Source organism: Lactuca serriola, chromosome 8 (genome assembly GCF_051521515.1).
Source record: "Lactuca serriola cultivar US96UC23 chromosome 8, Lser_US96UC23_V15, whole genome shotgun sequence".
NCBI lineage: Eukaryota > Viridiplantae > Streptophyta > Magnoliopsida > Asterales > Asteraceae > Lactuca > Lactuca serriola.
Window position 1 is genome coordinate 31,454,048 of NC_136415.1, and position 15,188 is coordinate 31,469,235.

Below are 15,188 nucleotides of genomic sequence, written 5' to 3' on the forward strand. Positions count from 1 at the left end.
AAACGAGGATCGAAGGTCTCGTTGTTGGTATCGAAGCGATAAAAAGTTAGATGAGAACGAACGTCAAACGAAGAAGTTATGAAATTATAACGAAGTTTTTCTGTCGCGGCCTATTAAAAATAAATAATAAAAATAAAATCAAAATTAGCCGACGATGTCTAAACGAAAGTTGTAGAGCGTAGTCTCACCTTCGCATGGATATAAAGAACGTCGAAAACGGAGTTCGTATGAAGAAGATATGAATTTCCGAAGTTTATTAAATAATTTATATTTAAATTTAATCTTTAATTCCGGTATTATCTGAAGAGGAGTCATCAGACTCATCCGAAGTACGCCCCGCGTACTCCGAGGATGTCGACACTCGCAGCTAGTGGCTTCGGATGATGAACGCAGTGACGATTTCGGACGCATACGCCCCGCGTACTCCGAAGCTCCAGCCTCCTATAAATAGGATCCGAAGGCAGCCGATTCTTTTGTTCATTTCCTCTCTTCTCTCTCCCGTTTTGCATCGTTTTGCGTGCCAGAAATATCCCGAAGCCCCGGTATTATTCCCGAGCCCCGAGGCAAGTCTCGAGATCCCGAAGATCCCGAGAAGTGCGGTTCCCGAGCCGAAGCTCTGCCCGCGAGAAGTTCGATTTTTGAAAAGATCTTCCAGATCTGTTGAGGATTACTACTTCTGCAAGTCGTAGTGCTGTCTGATCATCTTCTGATCAAGTGAGTGTATACTACCTTTCATAAACACGATAAAAATACAAGTATGGTTTGAGTGTATTAAGTATATTGTTGTTTATATGTGTGAATGTGTACTCACTTTCTTCTAACTCATAGATATGATTTATTCTCTATGAGATACGTGTTATGTGTGTGTGTGCCTCATCTGTTATGTGAAATATGTGTTGATTAAAGCATGCTATAACAGGTTTTTAAACTATGTATACAAATGTATATTTTTATCTACTAATATGTTGGGTAGAACATGGGTAGATAGTTGGTGTGTAATAAACAGATGAGAGGCCTCGTTGTTGTTTGATTTAGTCATCTAGCGGAGTTTAGATGACGACCACATACTTTTCTAGATAGTCTTGTGGAAACATTAGCAGGTTCGCCACTTGTAGGTGTTAATGAACTTGGGTGTTCATTCGCTGTACTCCATCCCCCTCATGGTTGCCTTATTTGACTTATATTGCTGAGGTACCCCCGAAGCATGTGTTGTCGCCCCGATGAAATATTCTTAGACTAGGTCCCTTATGTTAGTTGTTTTAGGGACATAAAGTGAGAATAACGGGAATGGGTAATTGGGTTATTGTTGGTTGGTGAAAAATAAATTAAATATGATTATTTATTGTGGGTTGAAAACCCTATATGCTCACCAGGCTCCCAAGCCTAACCCACTTAGTTTTATTTGTATTACAGGAAGTGGCGCAAGGGCATGAGATGGATGAACCATCAGTTGTTTTGATTACAAGTCTGTATATGTATATATTTGTTGAATGACTTGTAATGTTATCGTTTATGATTATTGGTCTGTATCGGAACATGACACCCCGAGTTTTGATATTAATGAAAATACATTTCTTTTATGAAATGCTTTGGTAAACATTGTTTTATCACGTTTTGTTTTTGGGAACAAATTCCGCAACTCTTTCAAATCAAAAGGATTTACTCTGAAAATATTTTAAAAGCATAAATGAAAATCGGTCTTTTCTGGCCGAGATTTTGGGGATGTCACAGTTGGTATCAGAGCATTAGTTTAAGCGAACTAGGAATTTGTAGGATTTCTAGACTTAAACTTAGAATGCTAAGTGGAATTTTGAGATATGTGTCTGTTATGTTTTAGACACAAGCACTAGTTTATTTTAGGAGAGTTGCCTAAAATGCTCTTATGTGCTAAATGTTATATGTTGCCATATATGATATTATTTGTTCGGATCTATGGTTTGTTACTGACCGGATCTAGAAACCTTATGTGTGTAGGATTCTAAGCGTACGTCTACGATATTAGAACTAGCATGTAAACGTTTCGGAGTGATAAGGATGATTTGAATATCTATCGTGATTGAGGATCTAATTTCACCTTATTCGGTGTGTAGATTGAAAATGGTGAGAACAAGAAGTGGAGTTGGAAATGCTGATGAAAACAGGAATCAACCACCAGTGATTGAACAAATACCTGTCGTAGCAGCAACACCTGAGCCAATAACCATGGCTGGTGTACAAATGATGATTCAAACAATGTTGGATCGTCAGATGGATGAAACTAGACGGTTGCTTCATCAAAATCGTGAAGAACTGTCAATTCGTGTGGAAGAGCCTGAATTAAATGAAGGGCACTCGGAAGGTGGAAACTTCAGTGGGTCTGTTGGTCAAGCCAACCCACCGATAGTTAGGCAAGATAACCATGATGGAAGGAATGATGGAATGGGATGCAAGTACAAGGAATTTTTAACTTGCAAACCTTCGACCTTTAATGGAAAGGAGGATCCAATTGGGGTTATGGATTGGATCTCCGAAATGGAGCTAGCCTTCATGACTTGTGGCTGAGAGGCAAGTTGCAGACTATCTATGCAGTGCGTCAATTCCGAGGTGGAGCCGTTCGTTGGTGGAACACTCTAGGGAAGACGTTAAGCCCTAATGAGCCGCTGCAATTGTCATGGGCAGAGTTCTTGGCGCAGTTCAAGCGCAAGTTCTGCTCGGCTCAAAATCTGTTGGAACTAGAGAACAAGTTTCTGACATTGACAAAAGGCAGCATGTCAGTTTATGAATACACCAATAACTTCACCGATAAGATGGAGTTTGCTTTGCGCATCGTTCCAGATGAGTTGACAAAGGTGGATCGGTATGCGAAGGGACTCCCATGGGAGTACGAGGTGCCAGTACGTCAGGCACTTACTCTAGAGGCAACTATCTGGGCTGCCAATTCTGTTGAGAACATGATTAAGGGGAGAACCATCGTCAAGGTTGAGGTTGGTGAGAAAAGAAAGTTTGAGGGAACATCGGGTTCCCGTAAGAAAAGCAAATTTTCGAAATCTGATTCGAAAAAGTTTGGAGGAAAAGGAGGCGAAGCAAAGTGGTGTGATAAGTGTAAGAAAAAGCACTTTGGGAAATGTAGCGAGGATGTAACCTGCTACAAGTGTGGAAAGGTTGGACATTTTGCCAATGAATGTCCGATCAACAAAAGGATGTGTTTTAGGTGCAATGAAGAGGGGCAAATTTTGAAAGATTGTCCGAAGAAGAAGGAGGCAGCTAGGCCCAACATTCCACCAAAGTCGAAGGCGAGAGCCTTCCAGATGACACTTGAGGCTGCGAAAGATGAAGCTGATGTCGCTTTAGGTACCTTTCTCGTAAACGAATTACCTGCTCAAATATTGTTTGATTCTGGAGCCAACTACTCCTTTATTTCACATGAGTTTGGTAGAAATCTAGCTTTGTCTGTTGATAGACTAGATAATGCTTTATTAGTCGAAGTAGCTAGTGGCAAGTTTGTACCTGTTAGCCATCGTATGAAAGACATCTTAATTGACCTTAATGGGAATAAGTATCACGAGGAATTATTGCCCATCGATCTTAATGGTTTCGACATCGTGTTGGGAATGGATTGGCTTAGCGCCAATGATGCCAAAATTTTATGCAAGAAGAAGATAGTTAAAGTAAACCCGCCTGGTAAAGATTCGTTTATGGTGTATGGGGACAAACGGCGAGTGAATTCTGGGATCATTTCTCTAATGAAAGCCAGAAAGTGTTTGACCAAGGGATGTACATCATATTTAGCATTCGTGATTGATGCTAAGAAAGAAAAGAAGGTGATGCAGAGTATTCCAGTGGTGTGTGAGTATCCAGAAGTATTTCCCGAAGATCTTCCTGGATTACCGCCAGATCGACAAGTGGAATTCCGTATTGACTTGTTACCAGGAACCACGCCAATAGCAAAAGCACCTTATCGATTAGCACCGACGGAGATGAAGGAGCTGATGATGCAACTTCAGGAGTTATTGGACAAAGGTTTCATTAGACCTAGTTCATCGCCCTGGGGAGCTCCGGTGTTATTTGTGAAGAAGAAAGATGGAAGTATGAGAATGTGCATCGATTACAGAGAGCTGAACAAGGCAACAATAAAGAATAGATACCCGTTGCCGAGGATTGATGACCTGTTTGATCAATTGCAAGGTTCGAGCTATTTCTCGAAGATCGATCTAAGGTCAGGATATCATCAGCTAAAAGTAAGAGAGCAAGATATTGAGAAGACTACATTCAGAACTAGATATGGACACTACGAGTTCTTGGTTATGTCGTTTGGACTAACCAATGCTCCGACAACATTCATGGATTTAATGAATAGGGTTTATAATCCTTTCCTTGATAAATCTGTGATAGTGTTCATAGACGACATTCTGATTTACTCGAAAAGCCAAGAGGAGCATGGCAGACACTTGCGAGAAGTGTTATAAGTTTTGAAGAAGGAGAAGTTGTATGCAAAGTTCTCCAAATGTGATTTTTGGATTCGTGAAGTCCAATTCTTGGGTCACGTGGTCAACCAAGAAGGGATAATGGTTGATCCAGCAAAGATTGAAGTTGTGATGAAGTGGGAACAACCGAAAAGTCCCACGGAGATTCAAAGCTTTTTAGGATTAGCCGGATATTACCGCAGGTTTATCCGAGGCTTTTCTTCGATTGCTGCTCCATTAACAGCTTTGACTCACAAAGGAGCTACTTATGCTTGGAGTGATAAGCATAACAAAGCATTCGAGAAGTTAAAGAAGAAGCTATGCGAGGCACCGATACTTTCTCTACCCGATGGAGTTGAAGACTTTGCTGTTTATAGCGATGCGTCTGGGGTTGGATTGGGTTGTGTTTTGACCCAAAGAGAAAAGGTGGTAGCATATGCGTCTCGACAGCTGAAAGAGCATGAAAAGAACTACCCGACTCATGATTTGGAGTTGGCAGCGGTAGTTTTCGCTCTGAAAATATGGAGGCATTACCTCTATGGCACGAAGTGCAAACTTTTTACTGATCATAAGAGTCTCCAATATCTCTTTAATCAGAAAGAATTGAATATGAGGCAACGACGCTGGCTAGAATTACTTAAAGACTACGACTGCGAGATACTTTACCATCCCGGTAAAGCTAATGTTGTTGCTGATGCTCTCAGTCGGAAAGTCAATCTTGAAAGGAGAAGGCCAAGAGCGTTGAGAATTGAAGTTGTCTCGACCATTGTGGAAAGCATAAAGAAAGCTCAAGAGGAAGCTTCTGAGAAAAATGACTGAAAGGAGGAACGTTTGGGTAAAACGTTGGTGTTTGGTACTAACGGTCATGGACTGAAGGTATTCCAAGATCGTATTTGGGTACCTAAGTCAGGAGGAATTAGGGATTTTCTGATGGAAGAGGCTCACAAAACCATGTACTCAATTCATCCTGGTAGCACTAAAATGTATAGGGACTTGAAACCCTACTACTGGTGGCCGATGATGAAGCTTGATGTTGCAAAGTATGTGGCCGAGTGTGTGACTTGTGCGAGAGTCAAGACACAACATCAGAAACCGTACGGGATTTTAGAACCATTGCCTGTGCCTATGGCTAAGTGGGAAGACATTGTTATGGATTTTGTCACTAAACTGCCCAGAACAAAGAATGGTCATGACATGATTTGGGTGTTCGTTGATCGATTCACTAAGAGTGCGCAATTCATAGCAGCCAAGGAGAAATGGTCTATGGAAAAGCTTGTGAATTCTTACGTGAAGGAAATTGTGAGGCTTCACGGTGTTCCGTTAACGATTGTATCGGATCGTGATAGTCGTTTCACCTCGAGGTTTTGGAAAAGTCTACAAGAGGAAATGGGTACCAAGTTATGTTTAAGCACAGCTTACCATCCGCAGACTGATGGTCAGAGTGAAAGAACGATACAAACACTTGAAGATATGCTGAGCGCATGTACCTTGGAATTCCTAGGTAATTGGGATGAACATTTACCTTTGGTAGAATTTTCCTATAATAATAGTTTCCACTCGAGCATAAAGATGGCACCTTATCAAGCTTTGTATGGATAGAAGTGTCGTACGCCGTCTTGTTGGCTTGAGGCTGGGGAAAAGCAGTTTATTGGACCGGAGATGGTTCATCAAACTACTGAAAAGTTGAAAATAATTAGGGAAAGAATGTTAGCAGCTCAAGATCGTCAAAAGAGCTATGCTGACAAGAAGCGAAGACCAATGACTTTTGAGGTTGGAGATTCGGTTTTGCTTAAAGTCTCGCTGTGGAAGGGAGTTATAAGATTTGGTAAAAGGGGAAAGTTGAGTCCAAGGTTTATTGGACCGTTTAAAGTTCTTCAGAAGGTTGGGAACCAAGCTTACAAGCTCGAATTACCCGAAGAACTGAATGGAATTCACAACACTTTTCATGTGTGTTATTTGAGGAAGTTCACGGGAGAAGTTCCCGACATAATTCCAATATCTGAATTGACAATTGATGAGAACAAAAGGTTGATTAAAGAACCAGAGGCAATTGTTGACCGAAAGACTAAGAAGTTGCGACGCAAAATGGTTGGGTTAGCGCTTGTCCGATGGAAACACACGAATGGGCCGAATCTCACCTGGGAGACGGAGAGTGACATGTTGAGTCGCTATCCGCATTTGTTTGTTGATGTGTGATTCTAGGGACGGAATCATTCTAAGGTGGAGAGAATTGTAACGCCTGTGTTTCCGGGCTTGCCACTTTTAGCAATGTAATAGTCTAGGTTAACCTTTGTAACCCATTTTGAAATAATAAGATTGTATTATTTGAGTATTATGTGTTTTGTGCTTAATTGCTTAATTATGTGGTTTGATTAATTAAGAATAAAAATAAGCATCAAAATTTAAGTGTAAAATAAACTTAATATCTTTGAATAATGTTGTAGTAGTTGAAATGAGGTTTCCGAATATATATAGAACGCCCAAATCCGACTTCGTATGAGGAAGTTATGATTTATCGAAGTTTCGGCTTAGCGGTATGCAGCCTGTTTTACTCGATTTGAGATCGAGCGGTTTTTAGCCGAAGCAATCTAAACGAGGATCGAAGGTCTCGTTGTTGGTATCGAAGCGATAAAAAGTTAGGCGAGAACGGACGTCAAACGAAGAAGTTATGAAATTATAACGAAGTTTTTCTGTCGCGGCCTATTAAAAATAAATAATAAAAACAAAGTCAAAATTAGCCGACGATGTCTAAACGAAAGTTGTAGAGCGTAGTCTCACCTTCGCGTGGATATAAAGAACGTCGAAAACGGAGTTCGTATGAAGAAGATATGAATTTCCGAAGTTTATTAAATAATTTATATTTAAATTTAATCTTTAATTCCGGTATTATCCGAAGAGGAGTCATCGGACTCATCCGAAGTACGCCCCGCGTACTCCGAGGATGTCGACACTCGTAGCTAGCGACTTCGGATGACGAACGCAGTGATGATTTCGGACGCGTACGCCCCGCGTACTCCGAAGCTCCAGCCTCCTATAAATATGATCCGAAGGCAGCCGATTCTTTTGTTCATTTCCTCTCTTCTCTCTCCCGTTTTGCGTGCCAGAAATATCCCGAAGCCCCGGTATTATTCTCGAGCCCCGAGGCAAGTCTCGAGATCCCGAAGATCCCGAGAAGTGCGGTTCCCGAGCCGAAGCTCTGCCCGCGAGAAGTTCGATTTTTGAAAAGATCTTCCAGATCTGTTGAGGATTACTACTTCTGCAAGTCGTAGTGCTGTCTGATCATCTTCTGATCAAGTGAGTGTATACTACCTTTCATAAACACGATAAAAATACAAATATGGTTTGAGTGTATTAAGTATATTGTTGTTTATATGTGTGAATGTGTACTCACTTTCTTCTAACTCATAGATATGATTTATTCTCTATGAGATACGTGTTATGTGTGTGTGTGCCTCATCTGTTATGTGAAATATGTGTTGATTAAAGCATGCTATAACAGGTTTTTAAACTATGTATACAAATGTATATTTTTATCTACTAATATGTTGGGTAGAACATGGGTAGATAGTTGGTGTGTAATAAACAGATGAGAGGCCTCGTTGTTGTTTGATTTAGTCATATAGCGGAATTTAGATGACGACCACATACTTTTCTAGATAGTCTTGTGGAAACATTAGCAGGTTCGCCACCTGTAGGTGTTAATGAACTTGGGTGTTCATTCGCTGTACTCCATCCCCCTCATGGTTGCCTTATTTGACTTATATTGCTGAGGTACCCCCGAAGCATGTGTTGTTGCCCCGATGAAATATTCTTAGACTAGGTCCCTTATGTTAGTTGTTTTAGGGACATAAAGTGAGAATAACGGGAATGGGTAATTGGGTTATTGTTGGTTGGTGAAAAAAAAATTAAATATGATTATTTATTGTGGGTTGAAAACCCTATATGCTCACCAGGCTCCCAAGCCTGACCCACTTAGTTTTATTTGTATTACAGGAAGTGGCGCAAGGGCATGAGATGGGTGAACCATTAGTTGTTTTGATTACAAGTCTGTATATGTATATATTTGCTGAATGACTTGTAATGTTATCGTTTATGCTTATTGGTCTGTATCGGAACATGACACCCCGAGTTTTGATATTAATGAAAATACATTTCTTTTATGAAATGCTTTGGTAAACATTGTTTTATCACGTTTTGATTTTGGGAACAAATTCCGCAAATCTTTCAAATCAAAAGGATTTACTCTGAAAATATTTTAAAAGCATAAATGAAAATCGGTCTTTTCTGGCCGAGATTTTAGGGATGTCACAGTTTGGGCCTACAGATTGGGCCTTGGGCTTGAATAAGCCAAGCGATGGGTAATGTAGTAATTACCCAAAGAATGTACGTATGGTTATGTATTGGGACCCAATTATTAATTGGGTAATATTTTGGTGTTGACAGTTCGGGAATCTGTCAGCCAGTAGCTGGGGTTGAGTCTGTGGTACTTCAGCAGTGTGGGATTGTGTCTACGGGACTTCAGCAGTGTGAGGTGAGTTACCTTCCAGTAGCGGTGGGTCTACGGCCACAATGTCGGCCCACCAGTAGGAGTTGTTGTTAGATGATTGTCTTTGTGATAATTGTCTATGTTTGCTACTACCTGTTATGTTTATGTACTAGCATGATATGATGTTATGTGATAGTGGTAGTAGGGGGTGAAATAGTCCCCGATTATCGGTTGATAGGGCCGAAGGGGTAGATTAGTACCCAAATATGCTGGACAGATTATGATATATGTGATATGATATTATGTGGTAGTAGTAGGAGGTGAAATAGTCCCCACTTACCGGTCGACAGGACCGAAGGGGTAGGCCAGCACCCAGATATGCTAGGCAGTATATGACTTATGTGTTTATGCTATGCTTTTATGTGGTAGTGTTAGGGGGTGAAATAGTCCCCGGTTACCGATTGAAAGATACCGAAGGAGAGGCCAGCTCCCAGATATGCTAGGCAGTATCCGGTCGAGAGGACCGAAGGGGAGCCCAACACCTAGGTATGTTAGGCAGTATCCGGTCGAGAGGACCGAAGGGGAGGCTAGCACCCAGATATGTTAGGCAGTATCCGGTCAAGAGGACCGAAGGTGTAGGTCGGGCACCCAGATATGCCTGACAGTATATGTATGTTATATGATCGTATGGTATGTGGTATGATGGGGGAACTCACTGAGCTTTGTGCTTACGGTTTACAGTTTTGGTTTCAGGTACTCGTTTCCAAAGGAAAGGAGCCGGCTTGATCGCAGCGCATCACACTATGTTTTCTACACATGAGATCTTTGGGATTACACTCTGATATGGTTTTATGATAATATGTTTTGATTATTGACACTTTGATTTTGACATGAGATATTAATATGAATGTTTTTATACTGATGGTTTTATATAATAATGTATATAAAAATGAAATTTTTGGCCTTGAATTTTGGTATGTTACAAAGGATCTTCAGATCAAGGATCTTCAGGTATATGTCGACTCTTTATTAATAACTAACCATTTTAATGGATCATATGCAGTAAAAGGAGAAAGACTAGCACTATACCTCGAAATCCTCAAAAAATTAGCCTCTGAATTCGAAGCATTCAACCTATACCAAGTTCCTAGAGAAGACAATGTTGAAGCAAATGACTTAGTCAATCTAGGATCTTCCCTTAGGATCCCACCAGATACCAGGATCCCGATAATCCATGTGATGATCCCAGTAATCAAGGATCCTGCCAAAAGATTGAGGGATCCCAAAGATGATGAGGTAACAACCAATATCGCTACAATCAAAGATCCTGATCCTCAGCTTCCTCATCGAGATCCTAGCATCAAAGATCCTTCTCCAACCTCAAGATCCTGAATTTAACCCATTGTGGAATATCTACAAAATGGTGCCATCCCAAAGGAATAAAAAAGTGACAAGTCGTTCAAAGTGAGGGTCTCACGTTTTGTGATGATCCAAGGTAAGTTATACAGGAAATCCACTGCATGTCCATACCTTAAATGCTTAGAATATCACGAGGTTATGAAAGTATTAAAATACATACACGAAGGAGATTGTGGTAACCACACTGGGGGTAGATCCTTGGCGCTCCAAGGTGTTGAGGAGGGGATACTATTGGCCAACCATGAAGAGAGATTCCTTCTCGTATGCTCAAAGATATGATGCCTGTCAAATGCATAACACCATCCTACACCAACCAACGTAACCTTTACATCATATCATCTCCCCTTGGCCATTCATGAAGTGGGGGATGGATATAGTAGGAAAATTACCTAAGGCACCAGGAGGAAAAGCCTTCATGCTAGTAATGACAGACTATTTCTCGAAGTGGATCGAGGCCAAGGCTTTTATTCAAGTAATAGATAAGGAGGTGGTGTCGTTTATCAAACATAATTTTCTGACCATGTTCAGGATCCATGCCGAAATTATATGTGACAATGGATCCCAATTCATGAGGAAGTGAACCAGGGACTTTTGCAAAGGTTGGGGAATCAAAATGATAATGTCCACCCCTATTAACCCTCAAGCCAAAGGTCAAGAAGAGTCTAGAAACAAAATCATAGTCAATAACTTGAAGAAAAGACTAGATGAAATAAGGGAGATGGGCATAAGAGCTTCCTTTTGTCCTATGGGTAGATAGGACCACTTCCAAAGTAGCCACATGCCAAACTCCATACTCTTTGGTGTTTGGAGCAGAAGCGATGATCCCTACTGAAGTGGTGATCCTAACGACATGATGTCTATTCCAAGATCAAGAGAACAATGATAGGATCCTAGCCCAGGACCTCAATACTGCCGATGAACTCAGGGATCTCGCTAAGACCCGTATCACTGCCCATCAACAAAGGATCACCAGAGCATACAAAAAGAATATCAAAGTCAGAAGATTCCAAATAGGAAACCTGGTATTAAGGAAAGCATTCCAAAATACAAAGGATCCTAGTGCAGGTAAACACCTAAATGGGAAGGACCATATCTCATAGATGTTGAAGCAAGAAAGGGGGAATATCGGAGGGGCGTTAGCAAAGCTAACGCCCGCCCTAAGATAACATTTGTTATTCATAGAAACACAAGGATCTTGACACATAAGGATCCTGATACACAAGGATCCTGACACATGAGGATCCCGACACTTGAAGATCCAAGGATCATGCCACTTAAGGGTCCCAATAGCTACAATATTCTATGACTCTCAATGATTACAATATGCAAGTGTCCTAGTAACTACGAATAGAGACTAATCATCTCTCCTACGAATAAGGGTACTTAATACCCTCTAAGGCTTACAGAGTTAATTACCTATTTCATATGAGTTAAGGTTTCTACACCTCGCTTGGATGCACGATATATAACTATGGAATGTGAATAAGGGGATCATTTCATGCTGCAGTGACTTGGCAACCCTCTTATTTCTAAACATAAGTTAAGATCCTAAAGTTTAAATATAAGGTTAATAACATTGACATGTTATCTCAAGTTAGGATCTTCCCCAGAAAACACATAAGGTTTATAACATTGACATGTTATTTGAAGTTGGGATCTTCCTTATAAAAATTTCTAAGATATATAACATTGACATGCTATCATACGAATTAAGATTTTCCCCAGTAACTTACCGAGATCGGTAACATTAACATCTTACCTTCAATTGGGATTTCCCCAATAATTTACTAAAGATTGTAACACTGACGTGTTATCTCAGGTTGGGATTTTCCCATGAGATTTTTTAAGAGTTATTACCCCAAAGAGTTGTCTAAAGTTAGGATGTTCCCCAAAAAAATATGCAAGGTTTACAACATTATCACATTGCAAAACAAGAGTTTTTCTTAGGTATTTTCCAAGTTGAAGTTATTTGTAATTGACTCCTAAGAGATCATTCCTAAGTTCATTAAGTCAGAGCCAATCAAGGATCCTCCCTGATGAACTCTTAAAGCAAGTGTCTTACCGTATCGTACTAAAGGACTTCCCCTAAGTCTAATGTTTAAAGAACCTAAAGACAGTCAAGTTCTATCTATCGTTTAAAAATAAATTTTCCTACATAATGATTAAGATCTTAAATATTTTAAGATCCCAAGTTGATTACTAACCATATCAGGGTATTCAGATCTTCAGAAGTCCTTCAGGATCATGGCTACGTAAGGATCCTCAAAAGATCTACAATCATATAACGTAGATGGAAATCTAAAACAACCATACATACACGAAGAAGTGGTACATCGGTTCCATAAGAAATAAACATTGTTTTATACAAAATCATGCAAAATATTCCTATCTAACAGGCCTAGACCGTAGCCTGGTCATCATCACATGGTCTCTTCTTTTCATCATTCGCCTTCGGATTTTTCCCCTTAGAATCCTTGCTGGTCTTGACAGATTCGCCTTTTAATTTAAGGAGGGTTGCATGCCGCCCAAACAAATTCTAGGATCCTGCATTGGCTACATCTTCATCTAGTTTAATCTTTGCCTCCCAAATAGCCATGACTGCGCTAGCATTCACTTTGGCGATCACCTTCGACATCTCAGTGTCATGCTCCTCCTCTTTCTAGACCTTCTCCTTGCTTACGAGTTCCACTCATCTCAGGAGATCCTCGTTGGTCGCCTTCCACATTTTTTCTAGTTCTCTTAAAGCTTCTTAAGCCTTTTTAGTCTGGATCCTCAAGTCTATAGAGACACGATCAAATACCTAGAGCAAGAGTTATATTAGAAAGAGTGAAAGGCAAACTGTAAGATACAATAACAGCACTAACACTTATAGCTTGAGAAAAGGACACCAAGCTTTGATGTGTATCCTCAGCTCCAAGATTTTCCATGTTCAAATTCGTGGCTTCAGGAGTTTTCCTCTTCCGGGATCCCAAAGTTTTCATAGTCAGATCAACGTGGTCCTTTTTTGCGATAAGGGAGGAGTTAGTCTTCTCTTTATTCACAAATATTTGGCCACTTGACACGGTCGTATGAAGATCAGAGAGGGAGAAATGAGCACTGGCACGTGTGGTTTTGGATCCTGCGAAAACCAAAGAAATCTTAATAACTTCTCAAAGACTAAAGATGAATATGCTCAATGATCCCTACCAGTAGCCATATTGATGATAGTGGTTGAGCTTTCTTGCCGAATAGAAGGATCGAGCTTGAATTTCCTGACAGCCTCGGGCAGAGCAAGGAAGTCCCTGATCCTATCCTTGGTATCTTCGGCAGGGGGGAGGGGGTAAATAATTCGTCAAACTTGAAAGCTGTAAATATTTAACAAAATAAGAAGTCTAAATATCGGGATCCTCAATATGAAAATAAGGAACCCTAACATTTTTAACCTAGGATTGAGGTAAAAGATCTCCACCAGGAATCGAGTCACATTTTACGAAAAAGTATATTCCTTTCCAAGCACCATTGATATGTGCATATCTACATATATATTTTACATCATATCTTAATATCATTAGCTATATTTATGCTTATTATAGAACAAAAGGTACTTAATATGTTTAATATCTATTATGAAGCGTAAAAGACATTCTCGGAAGCAATATGGAAGCTGGAAGCAGGAATGAAGAGCTTAGGCAAGAAGAAGACACAAAAAGAATGTTGCTGGATTGCTTGACCCCTCGTCAATATTTTGGCCATATCTTATGTTTTGATAAAATGCTGATTCTCGATAACCACAACGTGGTGATTCCACCACGACGTGGTGAATGGAATCTTTGTGATCCTTGGTGTTGACTTGGAGAATACGGCATAAACACGAAGACCATGACATGGTGGCCAGATTTTAGGCAAGTATATATATATATATATATATATATATATATATATATATATATATATATATATACGAACAATATGAAGAATTGGGGGACTTGGAGTTGACTTTCTGGAGAAGTATTACGACAAAAACCTTCTGCAAAACCCTTAGAAGAGGAGGAAACGATTGGAGCTCAAGATTTGAAGAGATCTAGAAGAAACATCATCAACTCATTCGGTTTGATCATGTTTATCTTTATTCCTATTGAGTTTTTGTGTTTGATTACATCCATGACTAGCTAATTTAGTAGAATTTCGTTTAGTTATATGAAACCCTAATAACTATGGTTTAGTTTATTAGTTTATGGATTTATAAAAGTTGGTTTGGAGCTTGTGTTTGATTAACTTACGTAGCATGTTAAAGTGTTTCTCTTTGTTTCTTTAATTCTAGTTAAGTGTAGCTTAGTGATCATTAAATTACATGAACTTGTTTACCTAGTGCTTTAGTGACCATTAAATTGCTAGAGCTAGGATTGACCACATCTTAGTTAAGTGATAAAAGTAACAATTTTAGCTATGTTAGAGAACATAATTGTGACCATAATTGTGTTTAACAAATCATACATAACCCAATTATAATTAATAACTAATTTTGTGTTTTCTTGTGTAGGACCTTACAAAGTAGTACATGAATTGGTGAAAATATTAGTAGATTGGACCATATCGCTAATTACATGATAATTGGCAACCAACTTAATTAATCCATAAATAATAACTAACCATAGGAAAAAGGTGGATTCAAAACTAAATGAAAGTGTTTTAGATATATTGATAACAACCATATTAGCTGAGTGATTATGTTTATCTGAACTTGAAAAATCAGATAAAAACCCTTTTAAATTATTGCTTATTTTTCTTAGTTTAGCTTTTAGTAGTTATTTTATTAATTAAATATTGTTCCTTATGTTCGATACCCAACTTACTTTACTAAA